Here is a 19,419-nt window from a genome sequence, read left to right on the forward strand (position 1 = left end):
GTCCCTGGGCTAGCTAGACCTAGCTACAACGATCTCAAAAACGTAGAAATCATTAAAAATGGGACAAAAATCGTACCTTAATAGATCAAAAATAGCTTGGCCGAATGAACCCTAAATGAATGGATTTTCTTTCCTTTAAAAATCGGTGGAGATGAAGAATAAAAGATGATAGTAATGTTATTTTTATTTAATTTTGTATTTATTAACTAAATTACTAATTTACCTTTTATTATAATTCATTAAAATTCATTAATCATGCCCATCTTTGTCCAATCACACTAATCATGGTCTAATTACAATATAAGGACCTCTAATTTAAGATTCCTTAGCTATTAAACCGTTTTAACTTATAGAACATCACTTTTGCACTTTACGCGATTTAGTCCTTTTTCTCAAATTAACTAATCAAACGATAAAATTTCTTAATGAAAATTTCACACAAACATATTATCATGTTGTAGACATTAAAATAATAATAAAATAATAATTTTGAATTTGGATTTGTGGTCCCAAAACCACTGTTTCGATTTGACTAAAAACAGACTTTACAGATGTCGCAACACGGAACTCCTGTGTCGCAACATCGTTGCAATATTCTATAGGGTTGACCCAGCCTAATTGCGTAACTCAAATCACTTAAACCCTATTTTTACCTTCTTCTTTTATACTTCAAAACCCTTCCTTTAAAAATTAAAAACATCTTAACCTAACATTTTAACTATTTTTAACACCCTAAATTTCTTAAAACCCTCTCAAATTTCATAAACTTCAAAAATCTCTTTTTCTATTAAATCCCTAAACTACAAAATTTCTTTTCCTATCTTGGATTTTACATAGTGCAGGTGCAAAAATCAATAGTGCATAAGGAAAATCATCATTACCATTGGAAAGGAAGCAACAAAGACTCCAAAGTTAAGGATAAAAGTTCCAAAACTTAAAATCCATTGTTCCATTGCTTTTGAAACATTGTCTATTGTTATTGGTATTTCTAGTGAACATTACAGCAAATATGCCTCTTAGGAAAGCTAAAAAAACCAACGTGCATGAAACTTCGATGTTTTCAGATCCTCAAAAATTTCAAAATCTAAATGCCAAGAAATACTTTCTCGAATTATAAGGAAAAAAATTTATTCAAGAATGAGGATTCAACCCATCAATGGTTTTGTGTAATGAGATTGGGACATTAATTCGGTACATCATTGGGAGTGATTTTGTATCACTCTTAAAGAAAATGTGAAAATTACAGAAGTTCAAGAATTTTATGCCTCTTTTAGAGATCAAAAGACGGGGAGACTAGATGATGAAATATCGGAAACTATTACGGTAAGGGGTAAGAAAGTACAAGTTACTCGAGAAATATGTGAATTTTACAATGTCCCATACTATGTAAAAGATTTCCTAGATTGCATTGATTTGAATACATTTAGGAACATAGACATGAATGACACTATAAAATATTTAACTCAAGGAAGAGGCGTATGGAACCGTAGACTGAATAATGAGTTGCCGACTAATTTTACTCAGGAAATTAGGTTCCCAGTAGCTAAGATGTGGATGCAACTAATTTTTACTAGAATAACTCCTACATTAAATTTATCTATTGTTAATATTTTTTGAGCTATTTTATTATACAACATTTTGCAGAAAAAATAGATATGTGTCGAGAGATGGATCCATCGAGATATGAAGCAATGCATTAGAAGCCAAAAAGTTGGGGTATTCTTTCCTCATCTTGTGACAGCTCTATGAAGAAAGGCTAAAGTTCCAATAGAAGACCATAAGCAATTCATGAAGTCAACAAAGAGTTTGATCAGAGATTCCCTGTACACTCAATATGTTGAGCTTCAGGGAGAACAAATTACAGATTTGAACCAAAGAGAAAAGCATAAAATAGATGTCCCGACATCATTAAAGAAAACAACAATAAAGACTCAAAAAGAAATAACAAGTGAGACCGCGAAAATAGATTAGATGATCCACTTGCTACAAGAAACAAGACTAGTAATTCAGGAATTTAGGTGGCAAAACAATATCAGAGAACCAAACTACCCACTAAATTTGGATATATTCGAATCATTCAACATTGGATTCAAAGAGACGGAGAATAAAGTAGGAGAAGAAGAAGAGGACGAGGCTACTGAGCAAGACTTTCAAAGGGAAGATGATGATTAAGAGGTGACATTTTAGCCATAATATTCCACACCAAAGGATCCTATCATCCGTAGCCCAACCCATCATGCAAACCTGTCGTGTGGTGGATTTTCCCAAGGATATGTTATAGGGAAAGCGAAAACACCCATGGAAAGGGGTTATCCCCTCATCATTTTGGGGACTCAGATCATGATTAAACTGAACTTCTTTTAAAGACTGTAATTAATTTTTGGATAATTTTTTAGGAGTAGAATTAACAGTAGCATGTTATTTATTTATTTATTTATTTTTGTTTTAAAGTTTCCTGTGTAGGAACTCCATACGAAAGAAACACAACAATTCAGAATTTACAACGATAAAAAGAGGAAGCACCGACCAATAGCTTATGAAACTACTACAACCAATCGGGTAACTTCTTTCCTTATCTTTTCAAGGCTACACATTGAGGACAATATGTTTTCTAAAGTGTAGGGTGACATAGAAAATTTGTTTCAGTTTTTATGTTTTCTTTTAATTTTTGTTGTCAATTGTGTGCTTGAGCTTATAGAAATACAAGTGATTGGCTAGGAGCATGTATATAGGTTGATTGTATTTACTATAAATTTGGCATGATAATAGATTATTTTAAAGTTTTTATTATTAGACTACTAAGTTCTATAAATTACACTATAAATAGGTATTGAGAAATTGAATGTACCACATGATATAGGAAATATATGGAAACAAGCATGCTAGTATGTATGATAAATTATTTAATTTGTAATTTTTTTGATTGATTAAATTTTTGAATATTGAGATACCTAGGGAAAACCTAAGGCGTTGTTTGATATACACCTAAAGCCAAAAATTTAACCTTATTATTCATCCTTAGTACCTATATTTGAGAAAAAAAACCATTTCTTGAGGAACGTTTATGCAAAACCCGAGCCAAAAATGTTAATTTGTATTTGACCTTTTTATTTGGTCTCAAACTGTACGACTATAGACATCTTGTCATAAGTATTGAGGGTTAAGTAGGTACATTACGATATATTTTTGTAAAAATAGAGCGAAATAGGAAGGATCGATGTGATATAGTGATTATAGATTAGCCAATATGTGCAACAAAAGAAAAATTAAAAAATAAAATAAAATTGAGTAAAAAAGGTTCTTGAAAAGTGAAAGCATTCATGAGTGAGAAATATATTGAAAAAGAAGAAAAAAATGTGACAAAGTCATAAAAGTAGAAAAACTCGTTCATTAGTGCACAGGTCGTGAGCTAGTCATAGTTGTAGTATTATGTTGTGATTTCCTATGTGGAGAAATAAGGAGGTGAGCGGATAAGGATCACTAAGGGGGAGAATAGGGAAAAATATGATATTTCAAACTATTTTTGTGTTAGAAATTATTTGATGCTTACTATTCTTGAATTCCATACTTATCTTAAGCCTTAGAACGTTACAACTCGAAAAGCCCTATGTGAGCTAGTTAGACTTATTTACTAATTAACATCATATTAAATAATTGCATTTACGACTGTTTGTATTCTACTTGGATAATCAAATTACCTATATAACTTATTGATGGATCCCTACATTTGAAACCCTTAATGTTTGTATGCTTTGTAATATACTAAACTCAAGTGTTTGATATCAAAAGTGGTAAGTCAGCTATATATCATACCAAAATTATCCGTAAATATGAAATGCCTAGTCATGTGCTCCAAAACTAACCTTTGTACCATACTTATCAAGGATAGTCTTTTAATTACTATTTTTGTTTACCTTTCTTGAGGACAAGCAATGACTTAAGTGTGGGGGAGTTTGATCTGTCGTAATTCGGTGTAGTAGATTAAACTAGTTTTCTCACTTAAGGAGCTTAATACAAGCACTTTTACTATGTTTTAATTAAGTTTTCCTAGTTTCGTTTACATGCAATAAAAACTTTAATTTAAGTCTTTTATTAACCTAAGGGGCTGAATGAAGCTTAAGGGTGAGCTAATACACTTTGTGAGTGTGAAAAAGACTACTAGAGGGTGTACCAACTCAATACTAGTCATTGTGTTGCAACTCAAGGAGTTTGATGTTGCAACATAGGGAGTAAAGAGCAAGAATTCTAAGATTGCCTTTAGTGTCGCGACACAACAAAGGATGTTGATAAACCGTAATTTATACATATTTTTACCCCACGCTTAACACGTTTTGTGGATGATTTTCCCTTAGAATTGGTGAATTTGATGTTCCTAATGCCTTAATTTCATGTTTTATACTTAGGAGAGCATAGGAGAGTGAAAGGAATGAGAAACGGGCCAAAAACGAAGAAAATGGGCCAAAGTACGAAATCAACACGGCCTAGACTTCTTCACATGGGCAGACAACATGGCCATGTCAATTTAGCAGAATCGAAGCACGACTCACACGGGTGGACCACACGGCCGTGCTTATTTAACAGGCTCGAGCACGGCCTGAAGTAATTGCACACAGGCGTGTCACACGGGCATGTCCCTGTCGAGCCCAAGTTGAGTCCAATTCAGAAAAGGCCAATTTTGAGGGCTTCTAGGCATTCTAAAGCCTATAAATACGCCCTAGAGGAGGAAGAAAAGGGGAGGCACGGAGAGGGAGGAAGGAATTACTCAAAGAAAGCCGTTTGTTCCATCTCAGAAGCTGGATTCATCATCAAGACTGAAGATCTCCCCTCAATTTCCTTTCAGGAGTTTTGGATTTTCTTTATGTTTTCTATTCGTTATTCTTCTAAGATGTTTACCTTTTTAGTTATGAACTAAATCCCTTAAATACCTAAGGGGAATGAAACCTAAGACGAATCTTGTTATTATTTTCTGAATTGTATCATAAATATTTAACTTGTTCTTAATTATGTGTTCTTAATTCTTGTTTTGATATCCCAGGATACTGATTCAAGATAAGCTCTTATCCAGAGGAGGAATAGACCCTGTCTAAGATTACATTTGTCATAACTAAGTGGAGTTGACTGCGCGCCTAGAGATAGGGTGACAAGATTTTGCCGGATTAGGGTGAAACCTAATAAGGGGATCCATAGATCGAGTTAATGCAACCCTAGGGTGTTAATTAGAGAAAAGTATCAATTATTCAATCTAGGGATTAAATGTTATTAGTCTTGAATAGGCATTGTAACGTCCCCACGCCCGAGACCATCACCGGAGTCGAGCTTGAGGGGTTACCGAACATAATTTATCAATTTAAGATCTTCAAATCATTTGTTTCTACATTCACAGCTTTCTAGCTACTCGCATCACAGTTACAAGAAAAATCATATCTCGAGTTATGAAACTCGAAATCAAGATCCGTAAATTTTCCCTAAATCTAGACTCATATATCTATTTACTAATTGTTTTCTAGAATTTTTGGTAGGGCCAATTAGTATAGTTTATTAGTTAAAGTCTCCCCTATTTCAGGGTTCGACTACTCTAACATATGTGTATTATGAATCAGATATCTCTCCTTACAGAATTTCAATGACTACAAGGTTTGTTTTTCTAAAAACTAGACTCAATAAGAAATCTTTACATCTAAAGAAAAACTTCTAATTATTTTTTTAAAATTTATTATGAATTTTTAAAGTCAGAACAGGGGATCCAGAAATCACTCTGGCCCTGTTTCACAAAAGTTTAAATATCTAATAAAATATAATTTATATGCCTGTTTTGTTCAATCCAAATGAAAATAGACTCATTAAGATTAAATTTCATAACTTACTCATTATTTAGTTCCATTTATACTATTTTTAGTGATTTTTCAAATTCATGTCATTGCTGCAGCAATATTCTGTTTTAAGGCAAGTTTCATCTTTCCATGAATTTTTATGAACTAGAAACCTGTTAAACTTCCATGATATCAAACATGATCTAAATTAGCCATCACCATGACTTATCAATATCAAACATTTTCTCAACCAAACATGGCCATATCATAAAATTATTTACACAAAATAGGTATATTGCTATACATGCCATACTTAAGTAGTTGTACAAGCCATTTACCAAGATAAAAGTCCTTTGGATAGTGTGATCGAACCTTTGACCCGTCCCGATTCTCGAGCTGGCTTGTTCAAAACTACAGTGAATGAAAAGGAAGGAGTAAGCATAAATGCTTAGTAAGTTCATATGTAAATAACAAGTAACATAACAATACAAATATACCAAACAACTTTAGCATGGTATCACCAAAACATATATCACATTTCTAAACATCATTCATCATCTTACCACCTTATCGTTGTTGTATCTATTTTCAACCCGAGGGTTAAGAACATACCTGTCCAAAGTGTCCATTTCACAACACTTACCAAAACGTCACTTGCATCTTAAGTGTTCTTCCATTTCACTAGAAATTTCACCCGTTGAACACATCGGAATACAACTCGGATACACGGATAATTTGCACATAAGTGCCTCATATGTAATCAAGAAATCATGTAACCCGCCCCTAAGTGAACTCGGACTCAACTCAACGAGCTCGGGTGTTCAGATCCATAAGTGAACTCGGACTCAACTCAACGAGTTCGGACATTTGTATCCATAGGTGAACTCGGACTCAACTCAACGAGTTCGGATGCTCAACCATCCTAGTGACATGTCACTTGTATCCTAATCTATTTCTAAGGTTCAAACGGGCTTTTCCCTCGATCTCATATTTGTCGTCTTCCTTGGAATATCGGAACCGATACTTGGTAGCAATTCATATTTATCAAGTAGTAAACATGATTTGCATATTACTCAACATTAAACACAAAGCATAATATTTCATGATTAAAAATCAGCGTATCATATAATTAATGTCAATAACTTAAAAATAACAATTATGCTACATTATTTACACATGAACTTACCTTGGTACCAAAATATAAAGATTTTGCAATTTAGTCCACAATCTTTTCTTTTCCTCGATCACGACTTGAATCTCATTTTTCTTGATCTCTAATACAAAATTAATCTTATTTAATACATACATTCATCAAAACATCATTTAATACGAACTTTGGAAAAATTACACTTTTGCCCCTAAACTTTTGCATAATTACACTTTTGCCCCTAGGCTCGGGAATTAAACTTTATTCCTTATTCTTATGTTTTATAACATGCTGATCACTTTTCCCTTCTATGGCAACATCAAATTCTCTCTCTAACATATACTTGTGACTATTAGGTATTTTTGCCGATTAAGCCCTTTTACTCGTTTTCACTCAAAACCGAGTAGCACAAGTTGTCTAACATAATTTAAAACCTCATATTCTATCATAAAACACCAAAATACACAAATTTCACCTATGGGTATTTTTCCAAATATAAACCCTAGGTTGAATTATTGCTAACATAAGCTTAATCGAGCTACCGGGATTCCAAAAACGTAAAGAACATTAAAAATGGGGCTTGGAATCACTTACTATGGAGCTTGGAAGCTTGAAACAAACCCTAGCTATGGAGAACCCTTGAAATTTCGGCCTAATGAAGAAGATGGACAAAAATTGGCTTTTAATTTTGTTTTTAATTCATTTTAATAACTAAATGACCAAAATACCCTTACTACTAAACTTTCCAAAAATTCCTTCCATGTCCTAATTTTGTCCATGAACTTAAAATTGGTCAAATTGCTATTTAAGACCTCCTCATTAATATTCCAAAACAATTTCATACTAAAAACTTCTAGAATGCATGTTTTGCAACTTATTCGATTTAGTCCCTACTTTCAATTTAAGCCCTTTAGGCATAGAATTTCATCACGAAATTTTCACACAATCATGCAATCATATCATAAACATCAAAATCATTGTAAAATAATTATTTCTATCTCGAATTTGTGGTCACGAAACCACTATTTTGATTAAGCCCTAATTCAGGATATTACAACTCTCCCCCCTTTTAAGGATTTTCGTCCTCGAAAATCTTACCGGTAAACAGGTGTGGGTATTGGTTTCTCATAGTTTCTTCAGGTTCCCATGTAGTCTCTTCTACCCCATGCTTTTGCCACAACACTTTCACAAGTGCAACACTTTTATTTCTTAGTTGTTTGACTTCTTGAGCTAAAATCTTAATCGGTTCTTCTTCATAAGTCATATCCGGTCGCAGTTCAATTTCTGTCAGTGAAATTATATGTGAAGGATCCGAACGATACCGACGTAACATAGATATGTGAAACACATCATGAATCTTTTCTAATTCGGGTGGTAACGCTAGCCGATATGCTACTGGTCCAACTTTTTCAATTATTTCATACGGTCCAATAAAACGCGGACTTAACTTGCCCTTTTGTCCAAATCTAAGGACTTTCTTCCATGGAGACACTTTCAAAAATACCTTATCACCAACTTCAAACTCCATTTCCTTTCGTTTCAAATCCTCATAAGATTTCTGTCTATCTGAAGCAGCTTTCAAACAATCTCGAATCACTTTCACCTTTTCTTCGGTTTCTTTTATTAAATCAACTCCATAAATCTAATTTTCCTTGAGTTCAGTCCAATACAATGGCGTCCGACATTTACAACCATATAATGCTTCATAAGGTGCCATCTTCAAACTTGTCTAATAACTATTATTATAAGCAAATTCTACCAACGGTAAATACTTTTCCCAACTACCTTGAAATTCCAATACACAACATCTGAGCATGTCTTCAAGAATCTGAATTACTCTCTCTGATTGTCCATCAGTTTGTGGATGAAAGGCAGTGCTGAAATTTAACTTTGTACCTAATGCTTCTTGCAACTTTTGCCAAAACCGTGAGGTAAACCTCGGATCTCTATCTGAAATGATTGACAAAGGTATCCCATGAAGTCTAACAATCTCTCGGATATACAATTCAGCCAACTTATTAAGAGAATAATCTGTACGTATCGGAATAAAATGAGCCGATTTAGTCAGTCTGTCAACTATTGCCCAGATGGCATTTTTCTTCCCTGGAGTTAACGGCAACCCTGATATAAAATCCATAGTAATCCTATCCCATTTCCATTCAAGAACCATAATAGGCTGAAGTAATCCCGAAGGTACCTGGTGTTCAGCTTTCACTTGTTGACAAACTAAGCACTTTGATACAAACTTGGAAATATCTCTTTTCATTCTTCTCCACCAGTACATTTTCTTCAAGTCATTATACATCTTCGTACTGCCCGGATGAACCGCTAAACAACCATTATGTGCTTCATGCAAAATCTTTTGAATAAACTCATCATTTTTCGGTACACAAATCCAATTTTTAAACATCAAACAACCATCAGAACCGATTCTGAAATCTGATCCCGTATCAGCTTCACACTATTTTCTTTTGGCTAGCAAATCTTGATCATTTTTTTGAGCTTCAGAAATCTCTTGTAAAAACATCGGTCTTGCTCTTAACTCTGCTAGGATCGAACCGTCATTTGAAATTTTCAACTGAGCGTTCATAATTCTCAAAGCAAACAACAACTTTCTGCTTAAAGCATCGGCAACCACATTCGCTTTTCCCGGATGATAATCAATAACAAGCTCGTAATCTTTCAATAACTCTAACCATCTTCGCTGTCTCAAATTCAAGCCTTTTTGTGACATCAAGTATTTAAGACTTTTGTGATCGGTATATACTCAGCACTTTTCACCATACAAATAATGTCGCCAAATCTTCAAAGCAAACACCACTGCAGCCAATTCCAAATCGTGAGTAGGATAATTCCTCTCATGAGGTTTTAACTGCCTCGAAGCATAAGCCACCACTTTTCCTTCTTGCATGAGTACACACCCCAAACCATTTAGAGAAGCATCACTATACACCACAAATTCTTTACCTGATTCGGGTTGTATCAACACTGGTGCTTCAGTTAATAACTTTTTCAATTCTTCGAAACTCTGTTGACATTCTTCCGTCCATTCAAATTTAACATCCTTTCGGAGTAGTCTCGTCATAGGAGCAGCAATTATAGAAAATTCATTTACGAACCGCCGATAATACCCAGCTAGCCCCAAGAAACTCCTAACTTCAGTTACATTTTCAGTGGTTTCCAATCAACAATGGCTGAAATTTTACTAGGATCAACCCGTATACCATCACCTGAAACAATATGACCCAAAAATCCAACTTCTCGGAGCCAAAATTCACTTTTACTAAACTTAGCATACAGCTGCTTATCTCTCAAAGTTTGCAAAACTATCCTCAAATGCTCAGCATGCTCTGTCTCATCTTTTGAATAAATTAAAATATCATCTATAAACACCACAACAAATCTGTCCAAGTATGGCCGAAATATGCGATTCATTAAATCCATAAACACAGCAGGAGCATTTGTCAACCCGAATGGCATAACTAAAAATTCATTATGACCGTACCTTGTTCTAAAAGCAGTTTTAGGCACATCTGACTCTTTTACTCGCAGCTGATAATACCCAGATCTCAAGTCAATCTTTGAAAACCATGTCGCTCCTTTTAGCTGATCAAACAAATCATCAATTCTCGGCAACGGATACTTGTTTTTGATTGTCACCTTGTTTAACTGCCGATAATCAACACATAATCTCATAGAACCATCCTTCTTTTTCACAAATAACACGGGAGCACCCCAAGGTGAAAAACTTGGTCTCACAAAGCCTTTATCAGTCAACTCTTGCAACTGCGACTTTAATTCTTTCAACTCTGTTGGTGCCATTCTATATAGAGCAATCGAGATCGGAGCTGTTCCTGGTATTAAATCAATACCAAATTCTACTTCCCTGACTGGAGGCAAACCCGGCAATTCTTCTGGAAATACGCCCGCAAATTCACACACAACCGGCACTGATTCAACTTTCTTTTCAACTTCTTTTGTATTAATTACATACGCCAAATAAGCTTCATAACCCTTTCTCAAATATCTCTGAGCTGACATCGAATAAATTATACTAGATAATGCCTCTGATTTGTCTGGCTCAACCAGCAGAATTTCACCACTTTCACACTTTAATTCTATAACCTTTTCTTTGCAATTTATTATAGCATCATGCAATGTCAACCAATCCATACCCAAAATAACATCAAATTCATCAAACGGCAACAACATCAAGTCGGCCGGAAAGTAATGACCCCGAATCATTAAAGGGCATTTCTTGCTTACTTTATCAACTATCACGCATTTGCCTAACGGGTTCGACACTCTAATCATAAATTCTGTATTCTCAACAGGTATATTCATACTAGACACCAGTTTAATGCATACGTATGAATGAGTGGACCAGGATCAATCAAAGCAATAACATTAATATCATAAAGAGAAAATGTACTGGTAATCACATCGGGTGAGGAAGCATCTTCACGCGCTTTAATAGCATAAGTTCTAACCGGAGCTCTTCCCTCAGATCTAACTGCTGCATCTCTAGCTACATTCTTACTGCTTGTTTCACTTCCAGCTTTTCTCGGATACCTTACCCTCGAGTTTGCACCACTAGCTTTTACACTCTGAAATTTTTCTTTCTCAGCTCTCTCTCTGGGCAGTCTCTAATAAAATGATCCGGAGAACCACATCGAAAACATTCATTTGCTCTGCACGGACCAAAATGATTTCTACCACACCGCTGGCACTCGGGTTTAACAAATCTCGAGTTCCCTACACTGGCTGCAGAAGTATTCTGAGATTTAGGACCCACATTCTGCTTCTTAAAATTTCCATATGATTGCCCAGCTGAAACTTGGGAACGAGGATTCATATTTCTTGACTTTCCGGGTTGCTGTGAAGGTGCCTTACTCATTGGCCTTTTCTTCCAATTTCGTGTCTCAGCCTCTACCTTCCTCTTCTTTTTAAGTAGTTCTTCAGCCTTACAAGCTCGATCAACTAGAACTACCATTTCGTTCAACAAAGATGTAGCACATTTCAAACATTCTTTTGGTGTACAAGATAATTCATCAAATACCCAAATAGAATTTTCAAGCCAGAACTCTGCTTTCTCTGCATCATCATCAATATTTGCTCTAAATTCTTCAGCCCCTTGTTTACGAATTCTATCAACGAGGGTTCTGTGAAATTTTATTATATCCGCTCCTTGAGGAATTGGAGGCATAGGTTGAGGAATTGGGGGAGGTGGGGGAGGTCGTACATTTGGGTTCGTACGAACGAACTCAGTGTACCATGCACTCATCATTTGGAGAAAGGCTTTCCGATCCCTTTCTCCTCCTCCCTAACCAGCAGTAGGAGGTGGGTTTTCAGTCGGCGCTGCCCCTTCAGCCGGAGCTGGCGTATTACTCTCTACTTCATCTGCCACAGCTGGATCGGGATCCATTTACTATATAAAAATCATTTAAAAAGGTCAGAAGTCGTCACACTATCACAATTCATACATATGGCATGTATAGCAAAATTCGTACATACAACAGGTAGTCCAAGAACTAACTAAACCTGCTCTAATACCACCAAATGTAACGCCCCCACGCTCGAGACCATCACCGGAGTCGAGCTTGAGGGGTTACCGAACATAATTTATCAATTTAAGAACTTCAAATCATTTGTTTCTACATTCACAGCTTTCTAGCTACTCGCGTCACAGTTACAAGAAAAATCATATCTCGAGTTATGAAACTCGAAATCAAGATCCGTAAATTTTCCTAAATCTAGACTCATATATCTATTTACTAATATTTTTATATAATTTTTGGTTGGGCCAATTAGTACAGTTTATTAGTTAAAGTCTCCCCTATTTTAGGGTTCGACTGCTCTGACATATGTGTATTACAAATTAGATATCTCTCTATACAGAATTTCAATGACTACAAGGTTTGTTTTTCTTAAAACTAGACTCAATAAGAAATCTTTAAATATAAAGAGAAGCTTCGAATTATTTTTTTAAATTTTATTATGAATTTATAAAGTCAGAATAGGGGATCCAGAAATCACTCTGGCTCTATTTCACAAAAGTTTAAATATCTAATAAAATATAATTTATATTCCTATTTTGTTCAATCCATATGAAAATAGACTCATTAAGCTTCAATTTCATAACTTACTCATTATTTAGTTCCATTTATACTATTTTTAGTGATTTTTCAAATTCATGTTATTGCTGCAGCAATATTCTGTTTTAAGGCAAGTTTCATCTTTCCATGAATTTTTATGAACTAGATAACCTGTTAAACTTCCATGATATCAAACATGATCTAAATTAGCCATCACCATGACTTATCAATATCAAACATTTTCTCAACCAAACATGGCCATATCATAAAATTATTTACACAAAATAGGTATATTGCTATACATGCCATACTTAAGTAGTTGTACAAGCCATTTACCAAGATAAAAGTTCTTTGGATAGTGTGATCGAACCTTCGACCCGTCCCGATTCTCGAGCTGGCTTGTTCAAAACTACAGTGAATGAAAAGGAAGGAGTAAGCATAAATGCTTAGTAAGTTCATATGTAAATAACAAGTAACATAACAATACAAATATACCAAACAACTTTAGCATGGTATCACCAAAACATATATCACATTTCTAAACATCATTCATCATCTTACCACCTTATCGTTGTTGTATCTATTTTCAACCCGAGGGTTAAGAACATACCTGTCCAAAGTGTCCATTTCACAACACTTACCAAAACGTCACTTGCATCTTAAGTGTTCTTCCATTTCACTAGAAATTTCACACGTTGAACACATCGGAATACAACTCGGATACATGGATAATTTGCACATAAGTGCCTCATATGTAATCAAGAAATCATGTAACCCACCCCTAAGTGAACTCGGACTCAACTCAACGAGCTCGGGTGTTCGCATCCATAAGTGAACTCGGACTCAACTCAACGAGTTCGGACATTTGTATCCATAGGTGAACTCGGACTCAACTCAACGAGTTCGGATGCTCAACCATCCTAGTGACATGTCACTTGTATCCTAATCTATTTCTAAGGTTCAAACGGGCTTTTTCCCTCGATCTCATATTTGTCGTCTTCCATGGAATATCGGAAACGATACTTGGTAGCAATTCATATTTATCAAGTAGTAAACATGATTTGCATATTACTCAACATTAAACACAAAGCATAATATTTCACGATTAAAAATCAGCGTATCATATAATTAATGTCAATAACTTAAAAATAACAATTATGCTACATTATTTACACATGAACTTACCTTGGTACCAAATATAAAGATTTTGCAATTTAGTCCACAATCTTTTCTTTTCCTCGATCACGACTTGAATCTCGTTTTTCTTGATCTATAATACCAAATTAATCTTATTTAATACATACATTCATCAAAACAGCATTTAAGACGAACTTTGGAAAAATTACACTTTTGCCCCTAAACTTTTGCATAATTACACTTTTGCCCCTAGGCTCGGGAATTAAACTTTATTCCTTATTCTTATGTTTTATAACATGCTGATCACTTTTCCCTTCTATGGCAACATCAAATTCTCTCTCTAACATATACTTGTGACTATTAGGTATTTTTGTCGATTAAGCCCTTTTACTCGTTTTCACTCAAAACCGAGTAGCACAAGTTGTCTAACATAATTTAAAACCTCATATTCTATCATAAAACATCAAAATACACAAATTTCACCTATGGGTATTTTTCCAAATATAAACCCTAGGTTGAATTATTGCTAACATAAGCTTAATCGAGCTACCGGGATTCCAAAAACGTAAAGAACATTAAAAACGGGGCTTGGAATCACTTACTATGGAGCTTTGAAGCTTGAAACAAACCCTAGCTATGGAGAACCCTTGAAATTTAGGCCTAATGAAGAAGATGGACAAAAATTGGCTTTTAATTTTGTTTTTAATTCATTTTAATAACTAAATGACCAAAATACCCTTACTACTAAACTTTCTAAAAATTCCTTCCATGTCCCAATTTTGTCCATGAACTTAAAATTGGTCAAATTGCTATTTAAGACCTCCTCATTAATATTCCAAAACAATTTCATGCTAAAAACTTCTAGAATGCAAGTTTTGCAACTTATTCGATTTAGTCCCTACTTTCAATTTAAGCACTTTAGGCATAGAATTTCATCACGAAATTTTCACACAATCATGCAATCATATCATAAACATCAAAATCATTGTAAAATGATTATTTCTATCTCATATTTGTGGTCACGAAACCACTATTCCGATTAAGCCCTAATTCAGGATATTACAGGCATAATAACATAACTTAGGGATCTCTACGGAACAAGTTAAAAGAATAAATCGTCTGATTCGAAGCCAGAATAACAAGTAAAGTCTAGGTGGATTTTTTCTTAGGTATTGTCTTCATTCAATCATTTTCCAAAAGTAATCCCCCAATTCTACTTTCTATGAATTCTTAGTTTAGATAATTAGTTAGTTAAAATAAAACCCCATTATTTTTAGGCTAGATAATAAAAATACAGTCATTACTAGTACTTTTAGTTCCTTTGGGTTCGACAATTTGGTCTTGCTAAAACTTTACTACTGTTCGATAGGTACACTTGCCTACATCATGATAATAGTTAGTTTCAAGAATGATTCATTATAAATATTTAAAACCTGTCACATAAAAATCACGATCAAGTTTTTGGCGTTGTTGCCGGGGAACTAAGATATTAGGAACACTCAATTTTTATTACTTTAGCCATTTATTTTTCTTGCAACTTAATTTTATTTTTATTTTTTTATTATTTATTAATTTACTTTTTCTTTCTCTTGGCAGGTTTTTATAGTTTATGACGAGAAGAAACCCGTCGGGACAACTACTTTTTTAAGAAAAAATCGATCACACAGTTCGCAGAAACCAAAGAGAAATAAGGCAAAGCTTAAAATACACAAAGAATGAGCAAGAGGACAATACTCAACCCCCAACCGAAGATATGGATGAAAACCAAGACAATCAGCTACCTCCTGCACTATGTATGATTATGCTAAACCTTCTTTAACATGAACTGAGTCAAGTATAGTTAGGCCTGCTATTGCTGCTAATAATTTTGAATTAAAACCTAACACTATTCAAATTATACAGTAATTTGTTTAGTTTGATGGTTTGCAGGATGAGGATCCAAACACTCACTTGGTAAATTTCCTGGAATTCTGCGATACATTTAAAATTAATGGCGTTTCTGATGATGCCATTCGTCTTCGGTTATTCCATTTTTCATTGAGGAACAAAGCTAAACAGTGGTTGAACTCGTTACCACGAGGGTCAATTACTACTTGGGAACAAATGACCGAAAAATTTTTACTAAAATATTTTCTGCCGGCTAAAACGGCTAAATTACGTAATGATATCTCTTCTTTTGTGTAGATGGATTTAGAAACACTCTAGGATGCATGGGAGAGATACAATGACCTTTTGAGAAGATACCCTCACCATGGGTTACTACTTTGGCTACAGGTTCAAACGTTCCATAATAGCCTGAATCTTTCGACTCGGCAAATGGTTGACGCAGCTGCTGGCAGAACCATCAATAATAAAACACCTGAAGATGCTTGTGAGTTTATAGAAGAGATGTCACTGAATAACTATCAGTGGCAAGTCATGAGGACAAAGCCAACGAAAATTGTCAGTGTTTATAACGTCGGTTCGGTCACCATGCTCTCTAATAAGGTAGAACTCTTGCATAAGAATATTGATGGTTTTCTTAGTTCTTCACAGGTTCACCCAGTAATGCAGTGCGAAGCAAGTGGAGGTGGATCAACCAATTCGGAATACCAACCTTATGGCCACAACATGGATAACGAGCAATTAAATTACATGGGTAATAATCCTCGATCTCAAAACAATCCATATAGTAACACTTATAATGCAGGTTGGAAGAATCACCCAAATTTCTCATGGGGAGGTCAAGGAAATCAGAGATCACCTCCAGGCTACCAACAACTACCCTACCAACAAGAGAAGAAGCCGAACCTTGAAGAGATGCTCACAAAGTTTATCTCAGTGTTAGAAACCCATTTCCAGAATACCGAGACAGCACTTAAGAATCAACAAGCATCGATCCAAGGGCTCGAAACTCAGATAGGCTAGCTATCCAAACTAATCTCTGAACAACCACAAGGTAGCTTGCTAAGTAATACTGAACCCAACCCAAGGGAACAGCTCAATGTGATTAATGTTCAAGACAAAGAAGGAGTAATTGAGCCTGAGCTAGAACCGAGATAAGAAACTGTGGTAAGCAGAGGTCAAAGTGAGGTAGGTCATAATAAAAACAAATTAGTGAATGTCGAATATAAACCTCGTGTGCCATACCCCAATGCGACAAGGAAAGACCGCTTTGATCAACAATTTGGTAAATTCCTTAAACTCTTAAAGAAATTACATATTAACTTACCGTTTATTGAAGCTCTATCGCAGATGCCAAACACAATGAAATTTTCAAAGAAGCTTTTAGCAAATAAATGGAAGTTGGACGAGGCATCGCATGTGGAGCTAAACACAGTTTGCTCAGCTATTCTACAGAATAAACTACCCAACAAACTAAAAGATCCAAGGAGTTTTACGATTCCTTGATTAATTGGTAGTTTAGATGTTAATAATGCATTAGCTGATTTAGGGGCTAGTATTATCGTCATGCCCTACAAAGTGTTCAAACAATTAGGTCTTGGGAAACCCAAACAGACTAGGATGAGCATTCAATTAGCAGACAAAACCATAAGATTTCCTAGGGGTATTACTGAAGATGTGCTAGTTAAAATCGATAAATTTATATCTCCCGTTGTCTTCATTGTTCTAGACATAAAGGAGGATAGCAACACTCCTTTGCTTTTAGGAAGGCCCTTTTTAGCAACTGCTAAAACTATTATTGATATTGGCACAGGTGAGCTCACACTCCATGTGGGAGATAAAACAATCACCCTTTAAGCTCGCAATTCTGGCACCACATCGGAAATTGAAGGTGATCGTCTAAACCATTCTACTAAAACTGACAATATGGTACAACCTACTTTGCAAAAAATGAGTCTGAAGGAAGCACATGAGCCATCCTCAAACAGTAGCAGAGGACTTGTTCATGAAGATTGAAGGCTACAAATCAAGGAGCTAGATGAATGGCAGACGCATAAACTGAGAACACACGATAAACCAAAACTAATCTAAAACGAGCTCAATACCTTCCCAAATCAACTTAAGGTTGGAGATAAAGTATTATTAGATGCTGCAGATCCTCACATTGTCACTACCACACCGAGTGAAGAAATCCCACTTATGGTACTTAGCATTTTCCCATTCGGTACAATCGAGGTAAGTCATCTCAAGTTCGGCACTTTTAAGGTAAACCACACCCGTCTGAAACCTTATTTTGATGAAAATGATAGCAGGAATGAGGAGTATAAACTCCTCGAACCACCATGACCATTCAATGGAGAGGTAAGTCGAGCTTAGACTATAAATAAGTGCTTTTCGGGAGGCAACCCGAGCACTAACAATATTAATTTCTCTAAATTTTAGTATTTAACACCTAACTTACTAACGGAGATCTTGAATATAGGTTTTCCACATAGACACGGCCAAGCACACGGGCGTGCTTAGGGCCGTGTGAAAATAGGGCAAAGATTTCCCTAACACGGCCTACGATAAATCGCTAAGGCTGTGCGACATGGTCGTGGTGAACCTGCCAAAATAACACGGGCGTGCGACATGCCCGTGCCTTGAAATCGTGGCCAAACCTGTCTAATCAACACGGGCGTGAGACACGCCCGTGTCTAGCACCCGTGGTCAAACCTGCTAGATTAACACGGACGTGGGTCTACATATACGGGCGTGGGAGAAGCGAACGAAGCCAGTCACGGTCATGAGACACAGTCGTGTGTACCTACTCGCCCAAGGAACACGGGCATGTACTAAATGTCAAACGCGCCCAAAATTTAAAATTCACAAATCACACAGGCTGAAATTGGGGAACACAGGCGTGTTCACTGGTCGTGTACCCCAAAATCTATAAATAGGCTGCACTATTCATTCTCTTCTTCACCTAAAACCCCTAACCCTATCCACTGCAAGTCCACAGGCCCTCTCCACCATGCCTGTGCGCTGCTCCCAACTCCATTTTCGACACCCAACCTCTCTCTTTTAGCATTTGTTTACTCCTTTCTCTTTCATCTCACTGATTTATAATGTTATTTATCATAGTAATCTATATTTTTCATATTATTTTCATCTTTCTATCACTCAAATTTCATTTATAGAACAATTTATCATCTTTTTCATGTTCAAATTCTTGCTCATTACATGATTTCTCTACTCCATTTGATTAGTTATAAGTGCATATTCATGGTTAGGATAGTTGAAATTTTCATGCTTCTTGTGTTGACATTTCTGTTCATTCATATAGTATGTTGCATTCTATTCTTTG

At 35.4% G+C, this 19,419-nt stretch overlaps 1 non-coding gene across 1 annotated transcript; it reads right to left on the bottom strand.

Moving 5' to 3' along the window:
- Window positions 1-16,340: 16,340 nt before the first annotated feature.
- LOC121228697 (small nucleolar RNA R71) lies at window positions 16,341-16,447 on the bottom strand. The gene has a single exon (XR_005926272.1). It is a non-coding gene; the product is annotated as a small nucleolar RNA R71 (small nucleolar RNA).
- Window positions 16,448-19,419: the final 2,972 nt, after the last annotated feature.

The sequence above is a fragment of the Gossypium hirsutum genome, chromosome A04, assembly GCF_007990345.1.
Source record: "Gossypium hirsutum isolate 1008001.06 chromosome A04, Gossypium_hirsutum_v2.1, whole genome shotgun sequence".
NCBI lineage: Eukaryota > Viridiplantae > Streptophyta > Magnoliopsida > Malvales > Malvaceae > Gossypium > Gossypium hirsutum.